General features: G+C 38.9%; 18 non-coding genes across 18 annotated transcripts; all 18 read right to left on the reverse strand.

Annotated features, from left to right (window-relative positions):
* Positions 1–1938: 1938 nt before the first annotated feature.
* On the reverse strand, positions 1939–2021 carry Trnal-uaa (transfer RNA leucine (anticodon UAA)). The gene has a single exon. It is a non-coding gene; the product is annotated as a tRNA-Leu (tRNA).
* Positions 2022–2392: 371 nt separating this feature from the next.
* Trnal-uaa (transfer RNA leucine (anticodon UAA)) lies at positions 2393–2475 on the reverse strand. The gene has a single exon. It is a non-coding gene; the product is annotated as a tRNA-Leu (tRNA).
* Positions 2476–4234: 1759 nt separating this feature from the next.
* On the reverse strand, positions 4235–4316 carry Trnal-uaa (transfer RNA leucine (anticodon UAA)). The gene has a single exon. It is a non-coding gene; the product is annotated as a tRNA-Leu (tRNA).
* A 1276-nt stretch (positions 4317–5592) lies between these two features.
* Positions 5593–5675, reverse strand: Trnal-uaa (transfer RNA leucine (anticodon UAA)). Its single transcript has one exon. It is a non-coding gene; the product is annotated as a tRNA-Leu (tRNA).
* An 873-nt stretch (positions 5676–6548) lies between these two features.
* On the reverse strand, positions 6549–6631 carry Trnal-uaa (transfer RNA leucine (anticodon UAA)). The gene has a single exon. It is a non-coding gene; the product is annotated as a tRNA-Leu (tRNA).
* A 371-nt stretch (positions 6632–7002) lies between these two features.
* On the reverse strand, positions 7003–7085 carry Trnal-uaa (transfer RNA leucine (anticodon UAA)). Its single transcript has one exon. It is a non-coding gene; the product is annotated as a tRNA-Leu (tRNA).
* Positions 7086–7909: 824 nt separating this feature from the next.
* Positions 7910–7992, reverse strand: Trnal-uaa (transfer RNA leucine (anticodon UAA)). Its single transcript has one exon. It is a non-coding gene; the product is annotated as a tRNA-Leu (tRNA).
* Positions 7993–8361: 369 nt separating this feature from the next.
* Trnal-uaa (transfer RNA leucine (anticodon UAA)) lies at positions 8362–8444 on the reverse strand. Its single transcript has one exon. It is a non-coding gene; the product is annotated as a tRNA-Leu (tRNA).
* Positions 8445–10514: 2070 nt separating this feature from the next.
* On the reverse strand, positions 10515–10597 carry Trnal-uaa (transfer RNA leucine (anticodon UAA)). The gene has a single exon. It is a non-coding gene; the product is annotated as a tRNA-Leu (tRNA).
* Positions 10598–11885: 1288 nt separating this feature from the next.
* On the reverse strand, positions 11886–11968 carry Trnal-uaa (transfer RNA leucine (anticodon UAA)). The gene has a single exon. It is a non-coding gene; the product is annotated as a tRNA-Leu (tRNA).
* Positions 11969–12338: 370 nt separating this feature from the next.
* Trnal-uaa (transfer RNA leucine (anticodon UAA)) lies at positions 12339–12421 on the reverse strand. The gene has a single exon. It is a non-coding gene; the product is annotated as a tRNA-Leu (tRNA).
* Positions 12422–13295: 874 nt separating this feature from the next.
* On the reverse strand, positions 13296–13378 carry Trnal-uaa (transfer RNA leucine (anticodon UAA)). Its single transcript has one exon. It is a non-coding gene; the product is annotated as a tRNA-Leu (tRNA).
* Positions 13379–14541: 1163 nt separating this feature from the next.
* On the reverse strand, positions 14542–14624 carry Trnal-uaa (transfer RNA leucine (anticodon UAA)). The gene has a single exon. It is a non-coding gene; the product is annotated as a tRNA-Leu (tRNA).
* Positions 14625–16355: 1731 nt separating this feature from the next.
* On the reverse strand, positions 16356–16440 carry Trnal-uaa (transfer RNA leucine (anticodon UAA)). The gene has a single exon. It is a non-coding gene; the product is annotated as a tRNA-Leu (tRNA).
* Positions 16441–17715: 1275 nt separating this feature from the next.
* On the reverse strand, positions 17716–17798 carry Trnal-uaa (transfer RNA leucine (anticodon UAA)). The gene has a single exon. It is a non-coding gene; the product is annotated as a tRNA-Leu (tRNA).
* An 873-nt stretch (positions 17799–18671) lies between these two features.
* Trnal-uaa (transfer RNA leucine (anticodon UAA)) lies at positions 18672–18754 on the reverse strand. The gene has a single exon. It is a non-coding gene; the product is annotated as a tRNA-Leu (tRNA).
* A 371-nt stretch (positions 18755–19125) lies between these two features.
* Positions 19126–19208, reverse strand: Trnal-uaa (transfer RNA leucine (anticodon UAA)). Its single transcript has one exon. It is a non-coding gene; the product is annotated as a tRNA-Leu (tRNA).
* Positions 19209–20484: 1276 nt separating this feature from the next.
* Trnal-uaa (transfer RNA leucine (anticodon UAA)) lies at positions 20485–20567 on the reverse strand. Its single transcript has one exon. It is a non-coding gene; the product is annotated as a tRNA-Leu (tRNA).
* Positions 20568–21252: the final 685 nt, after the last annotated feature.

Below are 21252 nucleotides of genomic sequence, written 5' to 3' on the forward strand. Positions count from 1 at the left end.
CATTTTCTAGTTCAACAAAATGAATGGAGCTGCAAAAAGGGATGGTAATGTGTGGGATTTTGAGTATGAAATTTTGAGATATGGAAGGCATTATTGCGTATCGTGAAGTAACGGCTGGTAGAACTATTGCGGCTATTCTATTTCGCCATGTGGGATAATTCAACACAACGTGTCATGTTGACGCACTTCCACGGCAAAACCCTCCAAGCATCCCTCAATCTTCTTATCACACAGGTTAGCCTAGCTAATACCAGAGGTGGGGTTCGAACCCATACGGACAATAGTCCATTGGAACTTAAGTCCAACGCCTTAACCACTCGGTCACCCTGGTTGAAATTTCAGGTTACCAAGGTTACTTGAACTTGGAGAAAGTACTGGCAATGAGCCTTAATATTCTAAATCGTGTAAGAGCTATAACATCTGTCGATCTTCTTATTTCTTAAATAATTTGCCGTTTAGATAATTCAACAAATTGACTGGAACTGCAAAAAAAGTATGGTAATACTTGGGATTTTGAGTTTGAAAATTTGAGATATGGAAGGAATAATTGCGCATTGTGAAAGAACGGCTGGTACAACTATTGCAGCTATTCTACTCTCCAAGTTCGATACTTTGCCACAACGAGTCATGGCAAACACACTTCCACGTTTGAATTCTCCACGCATCCTTCAATCATCTTATCAAAAACGTTAACCTTGCTAATAACAGAGGTGGTGTTCAAACCCACTCGGACAAGCGTCCATTGGAACTTAAGTCCAACACCTTATCCACTCGGCCACCATGGTTGAATATTCAGGTTAATAAGGTTACTTAAACTTGGAAAAAGTACTGGCAATGAACCTTAGTATTCCAAATCGTGTAAGAGCATTGACATCTGTCGACCTTCTTATCTCTTTAATAATTTGCCGCTTTCATAATTCAACAAATTGGGACTTCGAATTTGAAATTTTGAGATACGGAAGGAATAATTGCGTAAAGTAACGGCTGTTAGAACTATTGGGGCTATTCTATTTCGCCATATGGGATAATTCAACACAACGTGTCATGTTAACCCATACGGACAATAGTCCATTGGAACTTAAGTCCAACGCCTTAACCACTCGGTCACACTGGTTGAAATTTCAGGTTACCAAGGTTACTTGAACTTGGAGAAAGTACTGGCAATGAGCTTTAATATTCTAAATCGTGTAAGAGCTATAACATCTGTCGATCTTCTTATTTCTTAAATAATTTGCCGTTTTGATAATTCAACAAATTGACTGGAACTGCAAAGAAAGTATGGTAATACTTGGGATTTTGAGTTTGAAAATTTGAGATATGGAAGGAATAATTGCGCATTGTGAAAGAACGGCTGGTACAACTATTGCAGTTATTCTACTCTCCAAGTTCGATACTTTGCCACAACGAGTCATGGCAAACACACTTCCACGTTTGAATTCTCCAAGCATCCTTCAATCATCTTAACAAAAACGTTAACCTTGCTTATAACAGAGGTGGGGTTCGAACCCACGCGGACAATCGTCCATTGGAACTTAAGTCCAACGCCTTAACCACTCGGCCACCATGGTTGAACATTCAGGTTAATAAGGTTACTTGAATTTGGAAAGGGTGCAGGAAATGAACCTTAGTATTCTAAATCGCCCAAGAGCATTACCATTTGACGAACTTCAGATTTTTTAATAATTTTCCATTTTGATAGCTCAACAGAATGAATGGAGCAGCAAAAAATGATGGTCATATTTGGGATTTTTTGTTTGAATGTTTAAGATATGGCAGGCATTATTGCGCATCGTAAAGTAACGGCTGTTAGAACTATTGGGGCTATTCTATTTCGCCATGTGGGATAATTCAACACAACGTATCATGTTAACACATTTCCACAGGTAAAACTCTCCAAGCATCCCTCAATCTTCTTATCACACAGGTTAGCCTAGCTAATACCAGAGGTGGGGTTCGAACCCATACGGACAATAGTCCATTGGAACTTAAGTCCAACGCCTTAACCACTCCGCCACCCTGGTTGAATTTTCAGTTTAATAAGGTTACTTGAACTTGGAAAAAGTACTGGCAATGAATCTTATTATTTTAAATCGCACAAGAGCTTTACCATTTGACGACCTTCAGACTTTTCAATAATTTGCCGTTTTGATAACTCAACAGATTGACTGGAACTGCAAAAGATTATGGTAATATCTGTGATTTTGTGTTTGAAAGTTTGAGACATGGAAGGAGTAATTGCGCATTGTGAAATAACGGCTGGTACAACAATTGTAGCTGTTCTAGCTCTCCAAGTTCGATACTTCGCCACAACGTGTCATGGCAAACACATTTCCGCGATTAAAACTCTACAAGCATCCCTCAATCTTCTTATCACACAGGTTAGCCTAGCTAATACCAGAGGTGGGGTTAGAACCCACGCGGACAATCGTCCATTGGAACTTAAGTCCAACGCCTTAACCACTCGGCCACCCTAGTTGAATATTCAGGTTAATAAGGTTACTTGAATTTGGAAAGGGTACGGGAAATGAACCTTAGTATTCTAAATTGCGCAAGAGCATTACCATTTGACGACCTTCAGACTTTTCAATAATTTGCCGTGTTGACAACTCAACAAAATTAATGGAACTGCAAGATGGGATGGTAATATCTGAGATTTTGAGCTTGAAAGTTTCAGATATGGAAGGCATAATTGTGCATCGTGAAATAACGGCTTTTATTATTTATTATTTCATTTATTTAAAGATGGTTTTACATAGTAAATGGTAAATACTAATTTACACCAACAAAGTAAAAAATAAATAAACAAAAAACACAAAGATGTGCCAAACATTAAAAATAAGAGACGAGAATAGCCGACTTATGTAGCCTACATGTGCAGAGATCTGAAAGATTAAGTGAGATGAGTTCCTTTTTAAAACTCTTGATGGAGAGAGAACTCTTCACTCTGTCAGGCAAAGAGTTCCATAACAAACAACTTCGAAACAAAAAAGATCTAGTACCAAAGCGTGTTGAACTTGTGGATGGTAAAAGTAGACTATTTTTGCTGCGCAAATTGTAACTGATACGTCTTATAGCGTAAAAAGACTGCATAAATGACGGATTTTCGTCTGTTAATGTTTTATAAATCTCTACGCAGATTATACGTAAATGCAGTTCGTGAATTTGCACACAGTTACAATTTACCAACAAGTCCTGATAACTGGAATGATAGTCTTTTGTTACAGCTCTCAATGCACGTTTGTGTGTTATACTGCACATCACTGCAATACATCCATATAATTGGACAATAGGTAAATATTGATAAAATATAAGAATTAAGCAATAACTTTGATTGTTCAAAACTAATGAATCGTCTTATTCTGTAAAGACATCTGACATTGCTATTTCCTTTTTTACATAGATTAGAGATGTGCTCATTAAAAGTGAGACATCTATCAATAGTAATGCCTAATAATTTTACAGATTCCGATGCGACTAGGAAGTTATTGTTTATTCTTAGCGATAAAGTATCACTGTGTGGACAACCTAAAAACATCATCTGAAACTTTGCTGGATTAGCAACCAATTGGTTGTTTTCAAACCAGGCTAATACGTTATTTAAGTCATGCTGAAGGTCAGCAATGACTTCATTTAATTGAGATCCACAAGTGTAGATTGTATTATCATCAGCAAAGTTGCAAATATCAGTTTTTCCAATAAATAATAATAAGTCATTTATAAATATATTAAACAGAAGTGGACCGAGAATAGAACCTTGTGGAACGCCGAAAACAATTGAGAGCCACTCACTAAAAGAACTGCAGATTTTGGTTCTTTGAAAACGTCCAGAGAGATAACTTTTCATAAGGTAAAGACTTTTTCTATCAAAACCATAAGCAGCCAATTTTGAGATTAAAAGGCCATGATCTATGGAATCAAATGCTTTGGACAAGTCCATTAAGACAGTTCCCACCACCCCAGACTTATCTAAGCAATGATGCCATTTACCAATTAGGCGAAATAGAGCATTTTGGGTGCTTTATTTACTTCTAAAACCACATAATAATGATGAAAATATTGGTTGAAAATAGCTAGAAATCTGCTTAAATAGAAGCCGTTCGCTTGTAGAATTAATGGTGCTATTCCATTTCGCCATGTGCGATATTTCACCGCAACGTATCATGTTAACGCATTTCCACGGTTAAATTCTCCAAGCATCCTTCAATCATCTTATCACACAGTATACCCCGGCTAATACCAGAGGTGGGGTTCGAACCCACGCGGACATTTATCCATTGGAACTTAAGTCCAACGCCTAACCACTCGGCCATCCTGGCTGAAATTTCAGGTTATTAAGGTTACTTGAACTTGGAAAAAGTACTGGCAATGAACCTAAATATTCTAAATCGTGTAAGAGCATTGACATCTGTCGACCTTCTTATTTCTTTAATAATTTGCAGCTTTGATAATTCATTAAATTGCCTGGAACTGCAAAAAGGGATGTAATCTTTGAGATTTTGAATGTGAAATTTGGTGACATGGAATGAGTAATTGCGTATCGTGAAATAACGGCTGGTAGAATAATTGGGCTATTCTATTTCGCCATGCTCGATATTTCACCACAACGTGTCATGGCAAACTCATTTCCACGTTTAATTTCTCCAAGCATCCTTCAATCATCTGATCAAAAAAGTTAACCTAGCTAATAACAGAGGTGGGGTTCGAACCCACTCGGCCAATCGTCCATTGGAACTAAAGTCCACCGCCTTAACCACTCGGCCATCCTGGTTGAATATTCAGGTAAATAAGGTTACTTGAACTTGGAAAAAGTACTGGCATTGAACCTTAGTATTTTAAATCGCGCAAGAGCATTAACATCTGTCGATCTTCTTATTTCTTTAATAATTTGCCGATTTGATAAGTCAACAAACTGATTGGAACTGCAAAAAAGTATGGTAATATTTGGGACTTTGAATTTGAAAATTTGAGATATGGAAGGAATAATTGCGCATTGCGAAATAACGGCTGGTACAACTATTGCAGCTGTTCTACCTCTCCAAGTTTGATACTTCGCAACAACGTGTCATGGCAAACACATTTCCACGTTTAAATTCTACAAGCATCCTTCAATCATCTTATCAAAAACGTTAACTTAGCTAACAACAGAGATGGGGTTCGAACCCACTCGGAGAAACGTTCATTGCAGCTTAAGTCCAACGCCTTCACCACTCGGCCACCCTTGTTGAATATTCAGGTTAATTAGGTTACTTGAATTTAGAAAGGGTACGGGAAATGAACCTTAGTATTCTAAATCGCCCAAGAGCATTACCATTTGACGAATTTCAGATTTTTTAATAATTTTCCACTTTGATAGCTCAACAAAATGAATGGAGCTCCAAAAAGTGATAGTAATATTTGGGATTTTGAGTATGAAATTTTGAGATATGGAAGGCATAATTGCGCATCGTGAAATAACGGCTTGTAGAATTATTGGTGCTATTTCATTTCGCCATGTGCGATACTTCACCACAACGTATCATTTTAACCCATCTCCACGGTTAAAACTCTCCAAGCATCCCTCAATCTTCTTATCACACAGGTTAGCGTAGCTAATACCAGAGGTGAGGTTCGAACCCACGCGGACAATCGTCCATTGGAACTTAAGTCCAACGCCTTAACCACTCGGCCACCCTGGTTGAAATTTCCGGTTAATAAGAATACTTTAACTTGGAAAAAGTACTGGCAATAAACCTTACTATTTTAAATCGCGCAAGAGCATTACCATTTGACGACCTTCAGACTTTTCAATAATTTGCCGTTTTGATAACTCAACAAAATTAACGGGACTGCGAGATGGGATGGTAATATCTGGGATTTTGATCTTGAAAGTTTGAGATATAGAAGGCATAATTGCGCATCGTGAAATAACGGCTTGTAGAATTATTGGTGCTATTCCATTTCGCCATGTGCGATATTTCACCGCAACGTATCATGTTAACGCAATTCCACGGTTAAAACTCTCCAAGCATCCCTTAATCTTCTTATCACCACCATTTCCATGTTTAAATTCTCCAAGCATCCTTCAATCATCTTATCAAAAACGTTAACCTAGCTAATAACAAAGATGGGGTTCGAACCCACTCCGAGAAACGATCATTGGAGCTTAAGTCCAACGCCTTAACCACTCGGCCACCCTTGTTGAATATTCAGGTTATTAAGATTACTTGAATTTGGATAGGGTACAGGAAATGAACCTTAGTATTCTAAATCGCCTAAGAGCATTACCATTTGACGACCTTCAGATTTTTCAATAATTTTTCATTTTGATAGCTCAACAAAATGAATGGGGCTGCAAAAAGGGATGGCATAATTTGGGATTTAGAGTATGAAATTTTGAGATATGGAAGGCATAATTGCGCATCGTGAAATAACGGCTTGTAGAATTATTGGTGCTATTCCATTTCGCCATGTGCGATACTTCACTACAACGTATCATGTTAACACATTTTCACGGTTAAAACTCTCCAAGCGTCCCTCAACCTTCTTATCACACATCTTAGCCTAGCTAATACCAGAGGTGGGGTTCGAACCCACGCGGACAATCGTCCATTGGAACTTAAGTCCAACGCCTTAACCACTCGGCCACCCTGGTTGAAATTTCAGGTTATTAAGGTTACTTGAACTTGGAAAAAGTACTGGCAATGAACCTAAATATTCTAAATCGTGTAAGAGCATTGACATCTGTCGACCTTCTTATTTCTTTAATAATTTGCCCTGTTGATAACTCAACAAAATGAATGGAACTGCAAAATGGGATGGTAATACTTGGGATTTTGAGTTTAAAAGTTTCAGATATGGAAGGCATTATTGCGTATCGTGAAGTAACGGCTGGTAGAATTATTGGGGCTATTCTATTTTGCCCTGTGGGATAATTCAACACAACGTATCATGTTAACACATTTCCACGGTCAAAACTCTCCAAGCATCCCTCAATCTTCTTATCACACAGGTTAGCGTAGCTAATACCAGAGGTGGGGTTCGAACACACGCGGACAATCATCCATTGGAACTTAAGTCCAACGCCTTAACCACTCGGCCACCCTGGTTGAAATTTCCGGTTAAAAAGATTACTTGAACTTGAAAAAAGTACTGGCAATGAACCTTAGTATTCTAAATCGCCTAAGAGCATTACCATTTCACCACCTTCAGATTTTTCAATAAATTTTCTATTTTGATAGCTCAACAAAATGAATGGGGCTGCAAAAAGGGATGGTAATATTTGGGATTTTGAGTTTGAAAATTTGAGATATGGAAGAAATAATTGCGCATTGTGAAATAACGGCTGGTACAACTATTGCAGCTATTCTACCTCTCCAAGTTCGATACTTCACCACAACGTGTCATGGCAAACACATTTCCACGTTTAAATTCTCCAAGCATCCTTCAATCATCTTATCACCCAGATAAACCTATCTAATACCAGAGGTGGGGTTCGAACCCACGCGGACAATCGTCCATTGGAACTTAAGTCCAACGCCTAACCACTCGCCCACCATGGCTGAAATTTCAGGTTATTAAGGTTACTTGAACTTGGAAAAAGTACTGGCAATGAACCTAAATATTCTAAATCGTCTAAGAGCATTGACATCTGTCGACCTTCTTATTTCTTTAATAATTTGCCGTTTTGATAATTTACCAAATTGACTGGAACTGCAAAATAGTATGGTAATATTTGGGATTTTGAGTTTGAAAATTTAAGATATGGAAGGAATAATTGCGCATTGTGAAATAACGGCTGGTACAACTATTGCAGCTGTTCTATTTCTCCAGGTTCGATACTTCGCCACAACGTGTCATGGCAAACACATTTCCACGTTTAAATTCTCCAAGCATCCTTCAATCATCTTATCACCCAGATAAACCTAGCTAATACCAGAGGTGGGGTTCGAACCCACGCGGAAAATCGTCCATTGGAACTTAAGTCCAACGCCTTAGCCACTCGGCCACCCTGGTTGAAATTTCAGGTTACCAAGGTTACTTGAACTTGGAAAACGTACTGGCAATGAACCTTAGTATTCTAAATCGCGTAAGACCACTACCATTTGACGACCTTCAAATTATCAATAATTTGCCCTCTTGATAACTCAACAAAATGAATGGAACTGCAAAATGGGATGTTAATATTTAGGATTTTGAGTTTAAAAGTTTCAGATACGGAAGGCATTATTGCGTATCGTGAAGTAACGGCTGGTAGAATTATTGGGGCTATTCTATTTTGCCCTGTGGGATAATTCAACACAACGTATCATGTTAACACATTTCCACGGTTAAAACTCTCCAAGCATCCCTCAGTCTTCTTATCACACAGGTTAGCGTAGCTAATACCAGAGGTGGGGTTCGAACCCACGCGGACAATCATCCATTGGAATTTAAGTCCAACGCCTTAACCACTGGGCCACCCTGGTTGAAATTTCCGGTTAAAAAGATTACTTGAACTTGGAAAAAGTACTGGCAATGAACCTTAGTATTCTAAATCGCCTAAGAGCATTACCGTTTCACGACCTTCAGATTTTTCAATAAATTTTCTATTTTGATAGCTCAACAAAATGAATGGGGCTGCAAAAAGGGATGGTAATATTTGGGATTTTGAGTTTGAAAATTTGAGATATGGAAGGAATAATTGCGCATTGTGAAATAACGGCTGGTACAACTATTGCAGCTGTTCTATTTCTCCATGTTTGATACTTCGCCACAACGTGTCATGGCAAATACATTTCCACGTTTAAATTCTCCAAGCATCCTTCAATCATCTTATCACCCAGATAAACCTATCTAATACCAGAGGTGGGGTTCGAACCCACGCGGAGAATCGTCCATTGGAACTTAAGTCCAACGATTAACCACTCGCCCACCCTGGCTGAGATTTCAGGTTATTAAGGTTACTTGAACTTGGAAAAAGTACTGGCAATGAACCTAAATATTCTAAATCGTGTAAGAGCATTGACATCTGTCGACCTTCTTATTTCTTTAATAATTTGCCGTTTTGATAATTTACCAAATTGACTGGAACTGCAAAATAGTATGGTAATATTTGGGATTTTGAGTTTGAAAATTTGAGATATGGAAGGCATTATTGCGTATCGTGAAGTAACGGCTGGTAGAATTATTGGGGCTATTCTATTTTGCCCTGTGGGATAATTCAACACAACGTATCATGTTAACACATTTCCACGGTCAAAACTCTCCAAACATCCCTCAATCTTCTTATCACACAGGTTAGCGTAGCTAATACCAGAGGTGGGGTTCGAACACACGCGGACAATCATCCATTGGAACTTAAGTCCAACGCCTTAACCACTCGGCCAACCTGGTTGAAATTTCAGGTTAATAAGGTTACTTGATCTTGGAAAAAGTACTGGCAATGAACCTTAGTATTTTAAATCGCGCAAGAGCATTAACATCTGTCGATCTTCTTATTTTTTTAATAATTTGCCGTTTTGATAATTCAACATATTGATGGGAACTGCAAAAAACTATGGTAATATTTTGGATTTTGAGTTTGAAAGTTTGAGATATGGAAGGAATAATCGCGCATTGCGAAATTACGGCTGGTACAACTATTGCAGCTATTCTACCTCTCCAAGTTCGATACTTCGCCACAACGTGTCATGGCAAACACATTTCCACGTTTAAATTCTCCAAGCATCCTTCAATTATCTTATCACACAGTTTAACCCAGCTAATACCAGAGGTGGGGTTCGAACCCACGCGGACAATTATCCATTGGAACTTAAGTCCAACGCCTAACAACTCGCCCACCCTGGCTGAAATTTCAGGTTATTAAGGTTACTTGAACTTGGAAAAAGTACTGGCAATGAACCTAAATATTCTAAATCGTGTAAGAGCATTGACATCTGTCGACCTTCTTTTTTCTTTAATAATTTGCAGCTTTGATAATTCATTAAATTGCCTGGAACTGCAAAAAGGGATGTAATCTTTGAGATTTTGAATTTGAAATTTGGTGACATGGAATGAGTAATTGCGCATCGTGAAATAACGGCTGGTAGAATAATTGGGCTATTCTAGCTCTCCAAGTTCGAACCCACGCGGACAATCGTCCATTGGAACTTAAGTCCAACGCCTTAACCACTCGGCCACCCTGGTTGATATTTCAGGTTAATAAGGTTACTTGATCTTGGAAAAAGTACTGGCAATGAACCTTAGTATTTTAAATCGCGCAAGAGCATTAACTCCTGTCGAACTTCTTATTTCTTTAATAATTTGCCGTTTTGAAAATTCAACAAATTGACTGGAACTGCAAAAAAGTATGGTAATATTTGGGATTTTGAGTTCGAAAATTTGAGATATGGAAGGAATAATTGCGCATTGTGAAATAACGGCTGGTACAACTATTGCAGCTGTTTTATTTCTCCAGGTTCAATACTTCGCCACAACGTTTCATGGCAAACACATTTCCACGTTTAAATTCTCCAAGCATCCTTCAATCATCTTATCACCCAGATAAACCTAGCTAATACCAGAGGTGGGGTCCGAACCCACGCGGACAATCGTCCATTGGAACTTAAGTCCAACGCCTTAACCACTCGGCCACCCTGGTTGAAATTTCAGGTTACCAAGGTAACTTGAAGTTGGAAAACGTACTGGCAATGAACCTTAGTATTTTAAATCGCGCAAGAGCATTAACATCTGTCGATCTTCTTATTTTTTTAATAATTTGCCGTTTTGATATTTCAACATATTGACGGGAACTGTAAAAAACTATGGTAATATTTGGGATTTTGAGTTTGAAAATTTGAGATATGGAAGGAATATATGCGCATTGCAAAATAACGGCTGGTACAACTATTGCAGCTATTCTGCCTCTCCAAGTTCGATACTTCGCCACAACGAGTCATGGCAAACACATTTCCACGTTTAAATTTTTCAAGCATCCTTCAATCATCTTATCAAGAACGTTAACCTAGCTAATACCAGAGGGGGGGGGGGGGGGGGGGATTCGAACCCACTCGGACAAACGTCCATTGGAGCTTAAGTCCAACGCCTTAACGACTCGGCCACTCTGGTTGAAATTTCAGGTTAATAAGGTTACTTGAGTTTGGATAGGGTACAGGAAATGAACCTTAGTATTTAAAATCGCTCAAGAACATACCATTTGACAACCTTCAGATTTTTCAATAATTTGCCCTTTTGATAACTCAACAAAATGAATGAAACTGCAAAATGGGATGGTAATATTTGGGATTTTGAGTTTGAAAGTTTCAGATTTGGAAGGCATTATTGCGTATCGTGAAGTAACGGCTGGTAGAATTATTGGGGCTATTCTATTTTGTCCTGTGGGATAATACAACACAAGGTGTCATGTTAACGCATTTCCACGGTTAAAACTCTGCAAGCATCCTTCATTCATCTTATCACACAGGTTAACCCAGCTAATACCAGAGGTGGGGTTTGAACCCTCTCGGACAATCCTCCATTGGAACTTAAGTCCAACGGCTTAACCACTCGGCCACCCTGGTTGAATATTTAAGTTAATAAGGTTACTTGAACTTGGAAAAAGTACTGGCAATGAACCTTAGTATTTTAAATCGCGCAAGAGCATTACCATTTGACGACCTTCAGACGTTTCAATAACTTCCGTTTTGATAACTCAACAAAATGAATGGAACTGCAAGATGGGATGCTAATATCTGGGATTTTGAGTTTGAAAGTTTGAGACATGGAAGGAATAATTGCGCATTGTGAAATAACGGCTGGCACAACTATTGCAGCTGTTCTACCTCTCCAAGTTCGATACTTCGCCACAACGTGTCATAGCAAACACATTTCCACGATTAAATTCTCCAAGCATCCTTCAATCATCTTATCACCCAGATAAACCTAGCTAATACCAGAGGTGGGATTCGAACCCACGCGGACAATCGTCCATTGGAACTTAAGTCCAACGCCTTAACCACTCGGCCACACTGGTTGAAATTTCAGGTTACTAAGGTAACTTGAAGTTGGAAAACGTACTAGCAATGAACCTTAGTATTCTAAATCGCGCAAGAGCACTACCATTTGACGACCTTCGGATTTTCAATAATTTGACCTCTTGATAACTCAACAAAATGAATGGAACTGCAAAATGGGATGGTAATACTTGGGAATTTGAGTTTGAAAGTTTCAGACATGGAAGGCATTATTGCGTATCGTGAAGTAACGGCTGGTAGAATTATTGGGGCTATTCTATTTTGCCCTGTGGGATAATTCAACACAACGTATCATGTTAACACATTTCCACGGTTAAAAACTCTCCAAGCATCCCTCAATCTTCTTATCACAGAAGTTAGCCTAGCTAATACCAGAGGTGGGGTTCGAACCCACGCGGACAATCGTCCATTGGAACTTAAGTCCAACGCATTAACCACTCGGCCACCCTGGTTGAAATTTCCGGTTAATAAGATTACTTGAACTTGGAAAGAGTACTGGCAATGAACCTTAGTATTTTAAATCGCGCAAGAGCATTACCATTTGACGACCTTCAGACTTTTCAATAATTTGCCGTTTTGATAACTCAACAAAATTAAAGGAACTGCAAGATGGGATGGTAATATCTGGGATTTTGAGCTTGAAAGTTTGAGATATAGAAGCCATAATTGCGCATCGTAAAATAACGGCTTGTAGAATTATTGGTGCTATTCCATTTCGCCATGTGCGATATTTCACCGCAACGTATCATGTTAACGCAATTCCACGGTTAAAACTCTCCAAGCATCCCTCAATCTTCTTATCACCACCATTTCCACGTTTAAATTCTCCAAGCATCCTTCAATCATCCTATCAAAAACGTTAACCTAGCTAATAACAAAGATAGGGTTCGAACCCACTCGGAGAAACGATCATTGGAGCTTAAGTCCAACGCCTTAATCACTTGGCCACCCTTGTTGAATATTCAGGTTAATAAGGTTACTTGAACTTGGATAGGGTACAGGAAATGAACCTTAGTATTCTAAATCGCCTAAGAGCATTACCATTTCGCGACCTTCAGATTTTTCAATAAATTTTCTATTTTGATAGCTCAACAAAATGAATGGGGCTGCAAAAAGGGATGGTAATATTTGGGATTTAGAGTATGAAATTTTGAGATATGGAAGGCATAATTGCGCATCGTGAAATAAAGGCTTGTAGAATTATTGGTGCTATTCCATTTCGCCATGTGCGATACTTCACCACAACGTATCATGTTAACACATTTCCACGGTTAAAACTCTCCAAGCGTCCCTCAACCTTCTTATCACACATGTTAGCCTAGCTAATACCAGAGGTGGGGTTCGAACCCACGTGGACAATCGTCTATTGGAACTTAAGTCCAACGCCTTAACCACTCGGCCACCCTGGTTGATATTTCAGGTTAATAAGGTTACTTGATCTTGGAAAAAGTACTGGCAATGAACCTTAGTATTTTAAATCGCGCAAGAGCATTAACATCGGTCGATCTTCTTATTTTTTTAATAATTTGCCGTTTTGATAATTCAACATATTGATGGGAACTGCAAAAAACTATGGTAATATTTTGGATTTTGAGTTTGAAAGTTTGAGATATGGAAGGAATAATCGCGCATTGCGAAATTACGGCTGGTACAACTATTGCAGCTATTCTACCTCTCCAAGTTCGATACTTCGCCACAACGTGTCATGGCAAACACATTTCCACGTTTAAATTCTCCAAGCATCCTTCAATTATCTTATCACACAGTTTAACCCAGCTAATACCAGAGGTGGGGTTCGAACCCACGCGGACAATTATCCATTGGAACTTAAGTCCAACGCCTAACAACTCGCCCACTCTGGCTGAAATTTCAGGTTATTAAGGTTACTTGAACTTGGAAAAAGTACTGGCAATGAACCTAAATATTCTAAATCGTGTAAGAGCATTGACATCTGTCGACCTTCTTTTTTCTTTAATAATTTGCAGCTTTGATAATTCATTAAATTGCCTGGAACTGCAAAAAGGGATGTAATCTTTGAGATTTTGAATTTGAAATTTGGTGACATGGAATGAGTAATTGCGCATCGTGAAATAACGGCTGGTAGAATAATTGGGCTATTCTAGCTCTCCAAGTTCGAACCCACGCGGACAATCGTCCATTGGAACTTAAGTCCAACGCCTTAACCACTCGGCCACCCTGGTTGATATTTCAGGTTAATAAGGTTACTTGATCTTGGAAAAAGTACTGGCAATGAACCTTAGTATTTTAAATCGCGCAAGAGCATTAACTCCTGTCGATCTTCTTATTTCTTTAATAATTTGCCGTTTTGAAAACTCAACAAATTGACTGGAACTGCAAAAAAGTATGGTAATATTTGGGATTTTGAGTTCGAAAATTTGAGATATGGAAGGAATAATTGCGCATTGTGAAATAACGGCTGGTACAACTATTGCAGCTGTTCTATTTCTCCAGGTTCAATACTTCGCCACAACGTTTCATGGCAAACACATTTCCACGTTTAAATTCTCCAAGCATCCTTCAATCATCTTATCACCCAGATAAACCTAGCTAATACCAGAGGTGGGGTTCGAACCCACGCGGACAATCGTCCATTGGAACTTAAGTCCAACGCCTTAACCACTCGGCCACCCTGGTTGAAATTTCAGGTTACCAAGGTAACTTGAAGTTGGAAAACGTACTGGCAATGAACCTTAGTATTTTAAATCGCGCAAGAGCATTAACATCTGTCGATCTTCTTATTTCCTTAATAATTTGCCGTTTTGATAATTCAACATATTGACGGGAACTGTAAAAAACTATGGTAATATTTGGGATTTTGAGTTTGAAAATTTGAGATATGGAAGGAATAATTTCGCATTGCGAAATAACGGCTGGTACAACTATTGCAGCTATTCTGCCTCTCCAAGTTCGATACTTCGCCACAACGAGTCATGGCAAACACATTTCCACGTTTAAATTTTTCAAGCATCCTTCAATCATCTTATCAAGAACGTTAACCTAGCTAATACCAGAGGGGGGGGGTTCGAACCCACTCGGACAAACGTCCATTGGAGCTTAAGTCCAACGCCTTAACGACTCGGCCACCCTGGTTGAAATTTCAGGTTAATAAGGTTACTTGAGTTTGGATAGGGTACAGGAAATGAACCTTAGTATTCTAAATCGCTCAAGAACATACCATTTGACAACCTTCAGATTTTTCAATAATTTGCCCTTTTGATAACTCAACAAAATGAATGAAACTGCAAAATGGGATGGTAATATTTGGGATTTTGAGTTTGAAAGTTTCAGATATGGAAGGTATTATTGCGTATCGTGAAGGAACGGCTGGTAGAATTATTGGGGCTATTCTATTTTGTCCTGTGGGATAATTCAACACAACGTATAATGTTAACGCATTTCCACGGTTAAAACTCTGCAAGCATCCTTCATTCATCTTATCACACAGGTTAACCCAGCTAATACCAGAGGTGGGGTTTGAACCCTCTCGGACAATCCTCCATTGGAACTTAAGTCCAACGGCTTAACCACTCGGCCACCCTGGTTGAATATTTAAGTTAATAAGGTTACTTGAACTTGGAAAAAGTACTGGCAATGAACCTTAGTATTTTAAATCGCGCAAGAGCATTACCATTTGACGACCTTCAGACGTTTCAATAACTTCCGTTTTGATAACTCAACAAAATGAATGGAACTGCAAGATGGGATGCTAATATCTGGGATTTTGAGTTTGAAAGTTTGAGACATGGAAGGAATAATTGCGCATTGTGAAATAACGGCTGGCACAACTATTGCAGCTGTTCTACCTCTCCAAGTTCGATACTTCGCCACAACGTGTCATAGCAAACACATTTCCACGATTAAAACTCTACAAGCATCCCTCAATCTTCTTATCACACAGGTTAGCCTAGCTAATACCAGAGGTGGGGTTCAAACCCACGCGGACAATTATCCATTGGAACTTAAGTTCAACGCCTAACCACTCGACCACCCTGGCTGAAATTTCAAGTTACCAAGGTTACTTGAACTTGTAAAAAGTACTAGCAATGAGCCTTAATAATCTAAATCGTGTAAAAGAATTAACGTCTGTCGATCTTCTTATTTCTTTAATAATTCGCCGTTTTGATAATTCAACAAACTGACTGGAACTGCAAAAAAGTGTGGTAATATTTGGGATTTTGAGTTTGAAAATTTGAGATATGGAAGGAATAATTGCGCATTGCGAAATAACGGCTGGTACAACTATTGCAGCTATTCTGCCTCTCCAAGTTCGATACTTCGCCACAACGAGTCATGGCAAACACATTTCCACGTTTAAATTTTTCAAGCATCCTTCAATCATCTTATCAAGAACGTTAACCTAGCTAATACCAGAGGGGGGGGGTTCGAACCCACGCGGACAAACGTCCATTGGAGCTTAAGTCCAACGCCTTAACCACTCGGCCACCCTGGTTGAAATTTCAGGTTAATAAGGTTACTTGAGTTTGGATAGGGTACAGGAAATGAACCTTAGTATTCTAAATCGCTCAAGAACATACCATTTGACAACCTTCAGATTTTTCAATAATTTGCCCTTTTGATAACTCAACAAAATGAATGAAACTGCAAAATGGGATGGTAATATTTGGGATTTTGAGTTTGAAAGTTTCAGATATGGAAGGTATTATTGCGTATCGTGAAGGAACGGCTGGTAGAATTATTGGGGCTATTCTATTTTGTCCTGTGGGATAATTCAACACAACGTATAATGTTAACGCATTTCCACGGTTAAAACTCTGCAAGCATCCTTCATTCATCTTATCACACAGGTTAACCCAGCTAATACCAGAGGTGGGGTTTGAACCCTCTCGGACAATCCTCCATTGGAACTTAAGTCCAACGGCTTAACCACTCGGCCACCCTGGTTGAATATTTAAGTTAATAAGGTTACTTGAACTTGGAAAAAGTACTGGCAATGAACCTTAGTATTTTAAATCGCGCAAGAGCATTACCATTTGACGACCTTCAGACGTTTCAATAACTTCCGTTTTGATAACTCAACAAAATGAATGGAACTGCAAGATGGGATGCTAATATCTGGGATTTTGAGTTTGAAAGTTTGAGACATGGAAGGAATAATTGCGCATTGTGAAATAACGGCTGGCACAACTATTGCAGCTGTTCTACCTCTCCAAGTTCGATACTTCGCCACAACGTGTCATAGCAAACACATTTCCACGATTAAAACTCTACAAGCATCCCTCAATCTTCTTATCACACAGGTTAGCCTAGCTAATACCAGAGGTGGGGTTCAAACCCACGCGGACAATTATCCATTGGAACTTAAGTTCAACGCCTAACCACTCGACCACCCTGGCTGAAATTTCAAGTTACCAAGGTTACTTGAACTTGTAAAAAGTACTAGCAATGAGCCTTAATAATCTAAATTGTGTAAGAGAATTAAAGTCTGTCGATCTTCTTATTTCTTTAATAATTCGCCGTTTTGATAATTCAACAAACTTACTGGAACTGCAAAAAAGTGTGGTAATATTTGGGATTTTGAGTTTGAAAATTTGAGATATGGAAGGAATAATTGCGCATTGCGAAATAACGGCTGGTACAACTATTGCAGCTATTCTGCCTCTCCAAGTTCGATACTTCGCCACAACGAGTCATGGCAAACACATTTCCACGTTTAAATTTTTCAAGCATCCTTCAATCATCTTATCAAGAACGTTAACCTAGCTAATACCAGAGGGGGGGTTCGAACCCACGCGGACAAACGTCCATTGGAGCTTAAGTCCAACGCCTTAACCACTCGGCCACCCTGGTTAAAATTTCAGGTTAATAAGGTTACTTGAGTTTGGATAGGGTACAGGAAATGAACCTTAGTATTCTAAATCGCTCAAGAACATACCATTTGACAACCTTCAGATTTTTCAATAATTTGCCCTTTTGATAACTCAACAAAATGAATGAAACTGCAAAATGGGATGGTAATATTTGGGATTTTGAGTTTGAAAGTTTCAGATATGGAAGGTATTATTGCGTATCGTGAAGGAACGGCTGGTAGAATTATTGGGGCTATTCTATTTTGTCCTGTGGGATAATTCAACACAACGTATAATGTTAACGCATTTTCACGATTAAAACTCTCCAAGCATCCCTCAATCTTCTTATCACCACCATTTCCACGTTTAAATTCTCCAAGCATCCCTCAATTTTCTTATCAAAAACGTTAACCTAGCTAATAACAGAGATGACGTTCGAACCCACTCGGAGAAACGTTCATTGGAGCTTAAGTCCAACGCCTTAATCACTCGGCCACCCTTGTTGAATATTCAGGTTAATTAGGTTACTTGAATTTGAAAAAAGTACTGGCAATGAATCTTATTATTTTAAATCGCGCAAGAGCATTACCATTTGACGACCTTCAGACTTTTCAATAATTTGCCGTTTTGATAACTCAACAAATTGACCGGAACTGCAAAAAAGTATGGTAATATCTGTGATTTTGAGTTTGAAAGTTTGAGACATGGAAGGAATAATTGCGCATTATGAAATAACGGCTGGCACAACTGTTGCAGCTGTTCTACTTCTCCAAGTTCGATACTTCGCCACAACGTGTCATAGCAAACACATTTCCACGATTAAAACTCTACAAGCATCCCTCAATCTTCTTATCACACAGGTTAGCCTAGCTAATACCAGAGGTGGGGTTCGAACCCACGCGGACAATCGTCCATTGGAACTTAAGTCCAACGCCTTAACCACTCGGCCACCCTGGTTGAACATTCAGGTTAATAAGGTTACTTGAATTTGGAAAAAGTACTGGGAATGAACCTTAGTATTTTAAATCGCGCAAGAGCATTAACATCTGCCGATCTTCTTATTTCTTTAATAATTTTCCGTTTTGATAACTCAACAGATTGACTGGAACTGCAAACAAGTATGGTAATATCTGTGATTTTGAGTTTGAAAGTTTGAGACATGGAAAGAATAATTGCGCATTGTGAAATAACGGCTGGTACAACTATTGCAGCTGTTCTATTTCTCCAGGTTCGATACTTCGCCAGAACGTGTCATGGCAAACACATTTCCACGTTTAAATTCTCCATGCATCCTTCAACCATCTTATCACCAGGATAAACCTAGCTAATACCAGAGGTGGGGTTCGAACCCACGCGGACAATCGTCCATTGGAACTTAAGTCCAACGCCTTAACCACTCGGCCACCCTGGTTGAAATTTCAGGTTAAAAAGGTTACTTGAACTTGGAAAAAGTACTGGCAATGAACCTTAGTATTTTAAATCGCGCAAGAGCATTACCATTTGACGACCTTCAGATTTTTCAATAATTTGCCCTTTTGATAACTCAACAAAATGAATGAAACTGCAAAATGGGATGGTAATATTTGGGATTTTGAGTTTGAAAGTTTCAGATATGGAAGGTATTATTGCGTATCGTGAAGGAACGGCTGGTAGAATTATTGGGGCTATTCTATTTTGTCCTGTGGGATAATTCAACACAACGTATAATGTTACCGCATTTCCACGGTTAAAACTCTGCAAGCATCCTTCATTCATCTTATCACACAGGTTAACCCAGCTAATACCAGAGGTGGGGTTTGAACCCTCTCGGACAATCCTCCATTGGAACTTAAGTCCAACGGCTTAACCACTCGGCCACCCTGGTTGAATATTTAAGTTAATAAGGTTACTTGAACTTGGAAAAAGTACTGGCAATGAACCTTAGTATTTTAAATCGCGCAAGAGCATTACCATTTGACGACCTTCAGACGTTTCAATAACTTCCGTTTTGATAACTCAACAAAATGAATGGAACTGCAAGATGGGATGCTAATATCTGGGATTTTGAGTTTGAAAGTTTGAGACATGGAAGGAATAATTGCGCATTGTGAAATAACGGCTGGCACAACTATTGCAGCTGTTCTACCTCTCCAAGTTCGATACTTCGCCACAACGTGTCATAGCAAACACATTTCCACGATTAAAACTCTACAAGCATCCCTCAATCTTCTTATCACACAGGTTAGCCTAGCTAATACCAGAGGTGGGGTTCAAACCCACGCGGACAATTATCCATTGGAACTTAAGTTCAACGCCTAACCACTCGACCACCCTGGCTGAAATTTCAAGTTACCAAGGTTACTTGAACTTGTAAAAAGTACTAGCAATGAGCCTTAATAATCTAAATCGTGTAAGAGAATTAACGTCTGTCGATCTTCTTATTTCTTTAATAATTCGCCGTTTTGATAATTCAACAAACTGACTGGAACTGCAAAAAAGTGTGGTAATATTTGGGATTTTGAGTTTGAAAATTTGAGATATGGAAGGAATAATTGCGCATTGCGAAATAACGGCTGGTACAACTATTGCAGCTATTCTGCCTCTCCAAGTTCGATACTTCGCCACAACGAGTCATGGCAAACACATTTCCACGTTTAAATTTTTCAAGCATCCTTCAATCATCTTATCAAGAACGTTAACCTAGCTAATACCAGAGGGGGGGTTCGAACCCACGCGGACAAACGTCCATTGGAGCTTAAGTCCAACGCCTTAACCACTCGGCCACCCTGGTTGAAATTTCAGGTTAATAAGGTTACTTGAGTTTGGATAGGGTACAGGAAATGAACCTTAGTATTCTAAATCGCTCAAGAACATACCATTTGACAACCTTCAGATTTTTCAATAATTTGCCCTTTTGATAACTCAACAAAATGAATGAAACTGCAAAATGGGATGGTAATATTTGGGATTTTGAGTTTGAAAGTTTCAGATATGGAAGGTATTATTGCGTATCGTGAAGGAACGGCTGGTAGAATTATTGGGGCTATTCTATTTTGTCCTGTGGGATAATTCAACAAAACGTATAATGTTAACGCATTTTCACGATTAAAACTCTCCAAGCATCCCTCAATCTTCTTATCACCACCATTTCCACGTTTAAATTCTCCAAGCATCCCTCAATTTTCTTATCAAAAACGTTAACCTAGCTAATAACAGAGATGACGTTCGAACCCACTCGGAGAAACGTTCATTGGAGCTTAAGTCCAACGCCTTAATCACTCGGCCACCCTTGTTGAATATTCAGGTTAATTAGGTTACTTGAATTTGAAAAAAGTACTGGCAATGAATCTTATTATTTTAAATCGCGCAAGAGCATTACCATTTGACGACCTTCAGACTTTTCAATAATTTGCCGTTTTGATAACTCAACAAATTGACCGGAACTGCAAAAAAGTATGGTAATATCTGTGATTTTG

This window comes from Hydractinia symbiolongicarpus, chromosome 2 (assembly GCF_029227915.1).
Source record: "Hydractinia symbiolongicarpus strain clone_291-10 chromosome 2, HSymV2.1, whole genome shotgun sequence".
In the NCBI taxonomy this organism is placed as follows: domain Eukaryota; kingdom Metazoa; phylum Cnidaria; class Hydrozoa; order Anthoathecata; family Hydractiniidae; genus Hydractinia; species Hydractinia symbiolongicarpus.